Source organism: Polypterus senegalus, chromosome 4, assembly GCF_016835505.1.
Source record: "Polypterus senegalus isolate Bchr_013 chromosome 4, ASM1683550v1, whole genome shotgun sequence".
NCBI lineage: Eukaryota > Metazoa > Chordata > Cladistia > Polypteriformes > Polypteridae > Polypterus > Polypterus senegalus.
Window position 1 is genome coordinate 102468462 of NC_053157.1, and position 12442 is coordinate 102480903.

Here is a 12442-nt window from a genome sequence, read left to right on the forward strand (position 1 = left end):
CAGTGCTGCTGGGACACAAGTTGGGGCGTGATCAACCCCGGCTGGGTCACCTGAGAGAGGGTGTCTGATGTTGTGAGACCCGAAACACCCGATGATCTCAGGAAACATCACTGATGATGTGTCCCAGCGCATCCAAAGACGTATCTAAGTACTGTTTAACTGGCTTGTCCAGTGACTCCCAGGAATAGGTTGGGTGACAACCGAGTATAGTTTGGTGACGACTGGAGAGTCGGTGACAGCACGGAAAGACGGCACCCGGGGCAGGAAGGGGTAGCAGCCCAACCTGCAACTTCCACAAGGAAGTACCCAAATAAGCTACAGAGCAACCCACGGAGAAATACCCCCAGGGGTGCCCGAGAGGGGGGGAGGATGAGCACCCCAATAGGATGGACCTTTTGGTAATGACCTCAGGAAATGGACTATCGACCATGATATGTAGATGCATCGGCGGAAAGGTCTGCAAGAATGATAGGGGCCTAAAAATTCATCAAGCTCGGATGAAATGCCTGACACAGGAGATTACAGCACAGCACACAGGATCATCACCTGGTGAGACACAGGAGGAGCCCGGTCTGGTGAAACCCCACAGGGCCCAGAACCTCCAAGTGCCAAACACTCCAGGTCCAGGCAGAGTAGTCCTACATATCAAGTGGCCTCCAGCAAAGCAGCACAAGCTGTGACACCAGTTTGATTAGGATACATCTAGAATCATCAATGTAACAGCAAAGGGTGTTGTGGAAGGACGACTTCGTAATCTGACCACAATCATCACAAGTTTCGCGACTGAGAGGTTCGGCGTAAGGGAGCCTAAGTTGAGTAAACGTACCTATACCAGGAACCGCAGGTCAGATAAGATCCATCAACTCCGGAAAGAGCTGCGGATTCTGACGAAGCAGTTCAGGAAAGCAGCTGAGGAGGAGAAGCCATCTCTCAGTGAGCTTAGGCAGATTATTAGGAAGAAGCTCATGACGATGCGTAGAGCAGAATGGCATTGGAGGCGGAGAGTTGAAAGAGCCAGGAAGCGAACCTCATTTGTAGCTGACCCCTTTGGTTTTACAAAAAGACTGCTGGGAGAGAAGCGCAGTGGACGTTTGGATTGCCCTAAGGAAGAGGTAGATCACTTCTTGCATAACACCTTGAGTGATCCAGACAGAGAGCAAGAGTTAGGGCCACAGACAGCCCTCTTGAAGGTACCAGCACCAATAGTTGAGTTCAATACTTCAGAATCCACCTGGCAAGAAGTTCAAGAGGTGGTAACAGCAGCCAGAGCAAGTTCTGCTCCAGGTCCCAGTCAAGTACCATATAAGGTGTACAAGCGCTGCCCAGGACTCCTTCGAATCCTCTGGAAGATTCTCAGAGTGATTTGGTGAAGAGGGATCATCGCAGAACAGTGGAGGGAGGCTGAGGGCGTCTGGAGGAGAATTCAACAACACTGGAGCACTTCCGATCCATCTCACTCCTCAGTGTGGAGGGTAAAATCTTCTTTAGCATTTTAGCTAGAAGGATGACAGACTTCCTACTGAAGAATGGTTACATTGACACATCGGTACAAAAGGGCAGCATTCCTGGAGTGGCAGGGTGCCTGGAGCATACTGGAGTCGTCACACAATTGATAACGGAAGCACGTGAGGGAAATGGAGATTTAGCTGTGCTTTGGCTGGACCTTGCCAATGCATATGGGTCAATCCCTCACAAGCTGGTTGAGATGACTCTAGATTGGCACCATGTACCCTGTAAGATCAAGGGTCTCATTCTGGATTATTACAGTAACTTCAGGCTGAGAGTTACTTCAGGGAGCATTACATCAAACTGGCATCGGCTCGAGAAAGGGATAATTACTGGCTGTACAGTTTCTGTGATAATTTTTGCTCTCGCAATGAATATGTTGCTCAAGGCTGCTGAAATGGAGTGCAGAGGCCCCCTGTCCAAGTCTGGGTTCCGGCAGCCATCGATCAGAGCCTTTATGGATGACTTGACAGTCACCACTATCTCAGTGCCTGGGTGCAGGTGGATTCTTCAGGGCCTGGTTAAGCTCATTTCTTGGGCTAGGATGAGTTTCAAGCCAACAAAATCCAGGTCTATGGTACTGAAGAGAGGGAAAGTGGTGGACAAGTTTCGCTTCTCAGTGGATGGCGTAACAATACCATCAATTAATGAGAAACCAGTTACTAGCCTAGATAAGGTTTTTGACTGTAGCCTCAGAGATACTGCGTCAGTCCAGATAATGATCAAGAAGCTGGAAGCTTGGTTGTCGGCAGTAGATAAGTCTGGTTTACCTGGCAGATTTAAGGCATGGATATACCAGCATGGCATCTTGCCACGGATTCTTTGGCCGCTGTTGATGTACGAAGTGTCGATGTCTACAGTAGAGGCCCTGGAGAGGAAGATCAGCTGTCATCTTCGATGATGGCTTGGCCTACCTCGCAGTCTAACGAGTGTAGCACTATATGGCAGGAGTAATAAGCTTCAGCTTTCTATCAGCAGCATGGAGGAGGAGTTTAGGGTTTCTCGTATAAGAGAAGCCCTAGTCTACCAAGGCTCTGGAGATTCTAGAGTAACAGCAGCAGGTATTGAAGTGCGAACAGGAAGGAAGTGGAGAGCACAAGAGGGACTGGAGTTGGCAGAGTCTCGGCTGAGACACAAGGCACTTGTGGGCACAGTGGCAACGGGGCGAGCAGGATTGGGAGCAATCCCAAAGCCACAGTACAACAAGACTCAGGGTCTTGAACCATCTTATAGTTCATCTCCAGCTGAGAGCCTAGTGAATATGCCATTCCGGCTATGTAATGCTGACATGGATTAGCGCTTCCACTAAATCTGTGAAAGTCTGGAGGCCATTTCAGTAGTTTCTTATGTAAGGCAGAAGACAACCTGAAATAGGGGACTAGCAAAAAGATTGTTTTTACTTGAAAATAGATATATCATATTGGTCAAAGGATTAAAACTGACTAGCTACTATACTACTCTGCCTTTGAAGAAAATACTGTAAATACAGATAACACGTGTCAAGTTGTATTTGTGAAAATAATACTTTGCAAAACTGTAAAACTCAACTCAGCGATGTTTTGGAAAAGTGAAGAAGTTGTCATTTATTAGTTATGCCAGGTTCTTGTTAAAACCTGTTGCTATGTTCTTAAAGACCCTGCTAAGGGGATCAATGTAATTGAAACATGGAATGCATTTTAGTAGTAATAACATTTTATTATGCGGTATATGTGAATGCAACTAGTATTTTGAGATGTTCTCCATGTGTAAAATAATATGTTTTGGTAAGTTATTTTATGTGTGTGTTGATTAACTTAATTGTGTGTTCTGTAAACCATTAAATCCTGTATACCTTTATAAACCATTAAAGAAAAAGGACTATCTTTTGTCAGCTGAATACAGACACAATAAGAGTTTAATTCTCTTTTCAAATGTTATAATGCCAAGGAAATAATGGTGATCTCAACAAAGTTTTAGGTGCAAAAATCTATGAAATCTAAATATACATGAATATATTACAGAAGAACAGCCTTCCAAGTTAAAATATAAATTAGACATAGTATTGCAATCCACATTTATGCATCAGCCTATTAGCAAATCAAGCTCAGTAGAATGAAGCAGAATCTTGGGAGTCTATGCCAATGGTGTAATTCAGATTTCCAGTAAGACGTGACAGGAGAAAATCAGTAGCTATGTTAAGTTAGCTATGCCATTTTATATTGGACCCAGTTTCTTGAAAAAACTCTGACAAAAGCTTTTGAGCATGAAGAAATGGGTGATATGATAAAGATACAATGGATGCTCCATTTTTCTTGTAAATTTTAGACCTCAAGATATTTCCGTTTGATGGAGCTATCATCTAATGGTGGTAAAAATCTCATAAAAAAGACTGTAATTACTATGAAAAGAAAAGGTGTCAATAATATAATTTCATGGACGCTAATTAAACAAATGTGCAAATTACAAATATTATTACTTTGATATTATTTCATAAAATCTATAATGAATGAGAGGAGTTTATCTCTTTGTTACATACCCATTTTTGAATTTCATTTCTCACAATCCAAGTTTACTTTTAAACAGTTTGTATGTATGCAAATAATAATGAAACTTTCATAAAATTTTTTTAGAAAAATGCAATACATTATTAAGAAATAAATCTTACATTTGCACTTATTTTCTAATTAACTTTTAATTTAGCAATATAATAAAACATTTAACTGAAAATGCTTTTATTTATTCATTCATGTTTTGCAATTTAAATGTTATAAATCACCATTGTATACAACAGTGAGTGGTGCTACCAGTGGTGTGTTCACCAGGGTTGGTTATTGCCCTGCCAGGAAATATTTTGGCTCCCTGATTTCCAGAAAGATTAATAATTACCCTAAAAAAGTCACAACTTGAATATATTTATATTTTTATATATATTTTGTAGATTCTACTGAATAAATAGGCATATCATTGAAGAAAATATTTTTGAAGTCCATAAATATATATAGAATCTGTTAAGAACCAATAATTGCCAAAATGAAAAATAGGTTTGAAGCTTTCACGTCTTTCCAAATTCGGTGTGGGTAGCTTATAAATCATTTAAATAATTTGTAGAAAGTTCTTTTTGTAACAATAAGTATTATAAAAAAGTATGTATCCAGGCAAAACGAAAACATATATTTTAGGTTAAACACATATGTGATGCACAAAGTAGGTAAAGACCAGCAAAGTTAAAAATGACTAATTAAACTGATGCCCTAACCTTTTAAAGATAATATATTTGTAAACATCATAAGCAGCATTTTACATTGTTCAATGCCACATCACTGGCTTTATTATTTTTTCTTCGTGATACTGATCAAATGACATCAAAGTTTGTTACATGCACTGACTTTTGGCATATAGAAAAAGTGTAAAACGGTGCCTTAGTGCTACTTATTTTACACAATAAAAGGTAGCACTACAATCAAGAATATATTAAATCTGTTTGAAACAAATTAGGTGTCATATATCCATTTAATGAACCAGTGTAGTCCAATTCAGGGTCATGAGGAGATGTCACAGGTCTCTTTCAAACCTGTAATACTCTTATTTTAGACTGAATTTCTTTAAAAATTGCATAACGTTATGCATTGATATAGTTTTCCAAATTAACATTACAGAATAAGAGTAATATAACAATAATGAATGGCTATGGAAAAAAGTGTACAGAATTGATGAATGAATCAAATATTGACTTAGAAATAATTTTTTATTGTAATTATAGATCACACTTTATATGAGATTTGTATATCTTTCATTCTGCACCATTTCCACGACATATTCTATATATTTAATTGTTTAGTATACAGACCAAAAAGCCCATGAATTCAAATTTCAAAGTTCCATTCTGCTGAGGAGGCTCTCTGTCTGAAAACAGTACAAAAATACAAAACAAAAAATGTAAATAGGGTCTCCTTTAGCCTCCACCCTGCTGCCAGGGCTGGTATGGCCTTGTCTGTGGAGAAACAGTCTTGCTAGGGGGTGGTGACAGCTCTCACAAGAGTCCAGGAGAATAAAGAGGTACATGACAGGGGCTGCTGTCTGACATGGACCTTCCCAGCATGGGCTATGTGGGAGGAGTAATCTTGGCCTGGCAGGGGCCCAGAACTACCACCATTTATTTTTGTAGTCCAGTCAGGCTGTCTTTTGACAATATAAGCTTCTGAGCACAATCCTTGCCCCAAACCCACTAGTGCCCCACCTCCCACTAACCAGGACAACTACAGACACATTTTGATTTTCATATATTATGGTCTTCTTTGGAACTAAATTAATTTAATTCCAAATATAAAACACAAAAAGTAAATGGCATAAAGTTATATTCTTACTCGATATTTATACAAACCTTTATTTTTACATTAATATGTATTTATTTTAATCTTTACATTTTATGATTTTGCATCATCCAATATAATGAAAATTATCAATAACATTTATTAATTTTTATTTATATATGGTTAATATGATCAGCCACACTTTCATCAATATATTAGTTTACCTCTGGAAATGTGTGTACCTCATAAAATGCATGATTACATTCAGACTACCTAAGAGCTGAACTAGTAAAAAGACTGCTGCCTTTTTATTCTTTAATAAATTTTATCAATTTTATCTATGTATTCAAACTGTCCACGTATCTATCTATCTATCTATCTATCTATCTATCTATCTATCTATCTATCTATCTATCTATCTATCTATCTATCTATCTATCTATTACCTGTTTATGAACTGTCTATATAAAAGCAGTAAATCTGATAATGTTCAACCTCATGACAACCATACATATACACAAGATATAGCTCACTTGTCTTAGGTTAGTTTTTATTGTTATCAAAAATTTTGTGAAGCTCAATTAAGCAAATCATTACAAATCAATAAATAAAATCACAGACAGTCATGGCCCTTTGTCAATCCAGCATAAAAACTTACATCATCAGGCATGTACAAAAATGAGAGAAAACAGAAGTCAATGATTTTGGACAAAGACAGGTTAATAAATTATGAAGATGCAAGGTAAATGAAAATGAGACACACTATTTAAAGTAGAATGCCCATTGGTGTGCTAATCTATAATAATAAAAGGTGTCACACACGTGTGCATGGGAAGCAGCTGAAGGGCTTAGACAATACTGTTTATACATCTGCCCGGGGGGGGCGGGGTACGCTGACGCTCTTTCTGAGTTCTCTGCAGGTCCCACCCGGGAAATCCCACCAGGACCCGCCATTTCCAGGAAGGACACATCACTCGGTTCCGCCCCAAGAATGAGGTCACTTCGGTTCCGGCCCCAAGGATGATGTCACTTCCAGTTCCGCCCAGAGGACGACATCATTTCCGCCCTCTGTGCTATAAAGCTCACTGCCTTTGCTTAGGCAGGCAGTTCTGTTTTGGACTCTGTTGTGTAAACAACTGTTTAAAAATGCCTCAAAGACTTTTGCAGCCGGGAAACCGCATTAAACGGGTGGCTGCCCCAAACCTTTCCACGCCTCTGGTCTCCAGTTCTTACAGTGGCGTAGTCGGCAGGATGGTGTCCCGAAGAACCGGGACACGAACTTCAAGGAACCAGGTGGGTGAGTACCGGGCCGAAGTTTGGGGCAGGGAGTGCGCCGGAGGGTCAGGAAGGACGCGTGCAGGCTCTGCTCCACGAGCATAACCCGGGGCTACCAACCCATCTCGTGGAGAAGGTAGAGGGGACCCACAGGCGTGGGCTGGCTTCTGGGGAAAACACACGAGTGGCTCAGTATGCTCTTCTGGGTAGGAAAGCCGAGCCGCCCATCGGGACCAAGGTCCCTGTTAACGATGGGCTGTCCCCAGGCCGGCAGGTGAAGAATATAATAGACTGGGAGTTTAACCCAACTAAAGGGCTGTCAGAGCAGGCTATGGCTCTCTGGCAACAGGTGGGTGAGTGGCTACGCCATTTGATTTGACCCCTTGCAAATAGTGCAGCAAGTGGCCTGTTTTTGCTGCTACAGCGATACCCCAGGAATTTGCCCAGCCGGCCTGGGGCGAATTCCATTCTATGGACGAGCTGCTACAGCTCTTGCAACCCAGAGGCCGGCTGTGAAACCGGGAGGCAGAACAGCCGCTCTGTGGACTACCCGGAGTTATGTCCTACAAAGCAGTCCCTTCCACGCAATCCAGAGCCTGTTCGAAGTCGCCGGGCCGCCTGGCTTGCGACCTGTCGGGAACAAGGCGGACCGTAGGGGACAATGGCGGGTTGTTTGTGTGCCCTTAGCAATCCCTGGCGGATAAACATACGGGAGAGCTTCTTATTAATGGACATATGATAACAGCGCTGTTTGATTCCGCAGTAACGTGTCTGTCGTTGCTCGCCGCTTTGTTCTACCGCAACAATGGATTAAGAAAAGACCAGTCTAAAATGTATACACGGAGATATCCGCTCGTACAATACCGCCCGATGTTACGTATGTCTCGGAGGAACCCTTCGCGCTTACCGTAGCGGTACACCGGATCCTCCGTTTCCGTAATCCTCGGGCGGACTGGTCTGACAGTAACGCGTAGTTTAGAAAGCATTCCCCGAAAAGCTTTTGGCCTCGTTATAGATGATAAAGATTCATCTCAAGCTGCTTCCACACCGTGTAATCAGCCGACAGGGAGTGGGGCGGTAGGCCAAGAGAGTGACGAAGACACTCCCGGACCGTCGCTGGCTACTACGTCATCCACTAGCGCCCGCAGCGAGGAGGATTCTCCGCCCCTTGAGGTCAGACCGACCCCTCTCTGAGTTGCACTTTCAGTTTAGAGCAACACCGCTTCTTTCAAGAGAGAACAGTGGAATGACGACTCTCTGAAGCACATAAAGAATGCAGTGGTTCTCGTTAACGGCCAACGCACGCATTTGCCCATGCCACAGGGACCTCACTTTGTCATGGATAATGAATTATTGTATCGGGTTGCTGAACATGAGGGGAAGGTCCGGAAGTTGTTGCTAGTCCCGCTGACCTACCGGCGGCAGGTTTGCGAGTTAGCACACTCTCACCTTCTTGGAGGCCATCTCGGCCCGATAAAACATTAGAGCGCATTAAGCTCCGTTTTTTTTGGCCGGGGATTAATGAGGAGGTTCGCCGCTTTTGCATTTCCTGTCCGGAGTGTCAACTGCGGCAAATTCCTAGGAAGGACCGTGCTCCTCTGATTCCCCTTCCCCTTATTGACGCTCCTTTGACAGGATTGGGGTGGATATAGTAGGACCCTGAGCCCTCAGCCCGAGGATATAAATATATACTCGTCCTCGTGGATTATGCAACCCGATTCCCTGAAGCCGTTCCATTGCGCCCGGCTACCACTAAAAATATTGCACGGAACTAGTAGGAGTCTTTTCACGGTGGGCATTCCTAGAGAAGTCCTGACGGACCAAGGAACGCCTTTCACCTCGGAAACGTTCAAGGAGACTGCCAAGTTACTGAAAATAAAGCATTTAAAAACCTCGTGTATCATCCTCAAACCGATGGGCTAGTGGAGAGATTCAACCAAACTCTCAAGCAAATGCTACGTAAGGTAGTCAGCAAGGATGGGAGGAATTGGGACCAACTCCTCCCCCTTGTCCTCTTTGCCTACCGGGAAGTCCTCAAGCCTCTACGGGTTCTCTCCCTTTGAATTACTATACGGAAGACAGCCCGGGGCTTATTAGATATTTTAAAAGAGGGCTGGGAAGGGGAGGCACAGCCCTCCACTAATATTTTGGAGTATATCCCCCAATTGCGCGATAGATTTGATGCAATAAGACCGATTCTAAAAAGTCATATCGAGGAGGCACAATCAGCACAGGCCCGCCTGTATGACCGTGGCACGACTCTCCGGGAGTTCCAACCGGGGGATCGCGTCATGGTATTGGTTCCTACTTCACACTCTAAACTGCTCGCACATTGGCTAGGCCCCTACGAAATTAAGGAGAGGAAGGGATTGGTCGACTATTTGGTGAAACAGCCCAATCGCCGACCAGCTGAGCGAATATATCATGTAAACCTGCTGAAACCGTGGAAGGAGAGGGATCCCGATCCCTCCTCCGACAGCCCTGCTCTCTCTTGGAAGTAAGTTCCCTTAATTTCGCGAACAGCTATCTCCCAGACAGAGACAGGAGCTCAAGCAGCTATCCGCGCGGTCCCAGAGGTGGTAAGTGAACAGCCAGGTCGGACCTCTCTGATTGCGCACGACATATTGACTGACCCGGGGGTGATCGTCCGTGAGCGACCCTACAGACTCCCGGAGGCAAAGAAAGTAGAAGTGGAACTGGAAATCAAGCGAATGCTGGCACTAGGAGTGATCGAGGAAAGTAGTAGTCCCTGGTCCAGTCCCATCGCCTTGATTGCTAAGCCTGACGGCAGTTGGAGGTTTTGCAATGACTTCCGTCGGCTCAACCAAGTTTCCGATTTGATGCTTATCCCATGCCTCGCGTGGGCGACCTCCTCGAGACTGGGACCAGCCAAATTCTTGACTACACTTGACATGACAAAGGGGTACTGGCAGGTTCCTTTAACGGAGTCCGAAGGAAAAACGCGCTTAGCACTCCTAGCGGACACTGGCAGTATCGTGTCCTTCCATTCGGGTTACACGGGGCGCCTGCGACTTTTCAGCGTCTGGTGGACAAAGTGCTCCGCCCCATAACTCGTTCTGTGCTGCCTATCTGGATGACGTTGTCATCTATTCCAGCACCTGGAAGGAGCACATACAGCAGGTCACAGCAGTATTACGGACATTGGGAGAGGCCGGGCTCCGCATCAACCCCAAGAAATGTTTCTTCGGGTTGAGAGAAGCCAAATATTTGGGCTACCTAGTGGGCCGGGGTACTGTGAGGCCACAGTGTTCCAAGTTGCAAGCCATAATGGCCTGGCCCCGTCCAAAACCAAGCGGCAAGTCCAATCCTTTCTCGGTTTGGCCGGGTACTACCGCCGGTTTGTGCCTCGTTTCTCCGAGAGAGCGGCGCCCTTGACCGACTTGACAAAGAAAAGAGCTCCTAATACGGTGGTATGGTCTGATAAAGCGGGGGCTGCATTCAGTGACTTAAAAAGGGCTCTGACTTCAGCACCTATCTTAATCTCCCCTAACTTCTCTCTCCTTTTGTCCTCCAGACGGACGCCGGACACAGGCTTGGGAGCCGTGTTGAGCCAAAGCGTCGACGGTGTTGAACACCCCGTTATGTACCTGAGCCGGAAACTGTTGGACCGGGAGACCAGGTACGCGGCGGTGGAGAAAGAGGCTCTGGCGATCAAATGGGCGGTGACTCAGCTGCGGTACTACCTCTTGGGTCGCGTGTTCACTCTGGTGACGGATCATGCGCCTCTGAAGTGGATGGCCCTTCACAGGGAGTCGAATCCACGGGTCACGAGGTGGTTTCTTGACCTGCAGCAGTACAAATATACGCTCGTTCATCGACAGGGGTCCCTTCATGCCAACGCCGATGCCCTCTCCGGGCCCACGACTCTCGGTGCAGGTCGCCCGACCCGGCGGGTCTGGGCTGAGGGGGGAGTCTTGTCACACACGTGTGCATGGGAAGCAGCTGAAGGGCTTAGACAATACTGTTTATACATCTGCCCGGGGGGGGCGGGGTACGCTGACGCTCTTTCTGAGTTCTCTGCAGGTCTTACCCGGGAAATCCCACCAGGAGCCGCCATTTCCAGGAAGGACACATCACTTCCGGTTCCGGCCCCAAGAATGAGGTCACTTCCGGTTCCGGCCCCAAGGATGATGTCACTTCCAGTTCCGCCCAGAGGACGACATCATTTCCGCCCTCTGTGCTATAAAGCTCACTGCCTTTGCTTAGGCAGGCAGTTCTGTTTTGGACTCTGTTGTGTACAACTGTTTAAAATGCCTCAAAGACTTTTGCAGCCGGGAAACCGCATTAAACGGGTGGCTGCCCCAAACCTTTCCACGCCTCTGGTCTCCAGTTCTTACAAAGGCAAAGCCCTCACTGACTGACTGACTGACTGACTGACTGACTCATCACTAATTCTCCAACTTCCCATGTAGGTAGAAAGCTGAAATTTGGCAGGCCCATTCCTTACAGCTTACTTACAACAATTAAGAGGTTTCATTTCGAAATTCTATGCGTAACGGTCATAACGGTCAACAACGTCCGCCATGTTGAACTTTCTTATTTATGGCCCCATCTTCTCGAAATTTGGTAGGCGGCTTCCCTGCCCTAACCAAAACCAATGTACGTACTTATTCCGGTGGTATGATGCCACTGTCGGCCGCCATATTGAACTTTTTAACAGTCTGTTACTTATGGGCCCATCTTCAAGACATTTGGTACACTGGTTCCCAACGCTAACTGAATCCTACTAACGTACATATATACGTCCATAGCCTGCAGCTCGGTCACCGTGTGAGGCGTTGGTCCCCATCCCAATGCCTCCCACGTTGTTGGCTGCCTGCCTATATAAGGCCGTCCGTCGCTCCAGTCTCTACATTCCCTTCCTTGCTTTGCCACGGGATTCACGTCTCCCTACTGATAACTACAGCGTTTTTGTTTAATCCACGGCTTCTCCGCTGTTTTATTGTTTGTTTATTACAATTATAGTTATTGTATAGGTATTTTACACTTACTTTACATTGCTCAGGTACCCATTTCCTTTATCATTCCAACCCCCATTACCATGTCTATCGAGATGATCACTATCGATCAAAGAACTATCACTTACCGAGTGGTTTCCATGCCGGAGATACCACCTACCTTTTCCATTCTCTTTGTTACATATTGCACGGCCATATCAGGCTCACTTTTGATATCCGGAGGAACATTGTGTCTTATGTATTGAATGACTGGGACAGGTTCAAGGTGTGGACTGATGACGGTAAAGGAGATAATTATACTACACAGGAGCACTATAAGAGTGAAATGCTTAAGCCCTTCACCTATGGTTCTGCATGTGAGTTGATGGCTGCCGCTGAATTGTTTGGTTGTCG

The 12442-nt window shown here is 45.1% G+C and overlaps 2 pseudogenes; both read left to right on the plus strand.

Annotated features, from left to right (window-relative positions):
- LOC120528734 overlaps window positions 1–274 on the plus strand; it is a 34848-nt pseudogene extending 34574 nt beyond the window's left edge.
- Window positions 275–428: 154 nt separating this feature from the next.
- LOC120528735 lies at window positions 429–2803 on the plus strand (annotated as a pseudogene).
- The last annotated feature ends 9639 nt before the right edge of the window (window positions 2804–12442 follow it).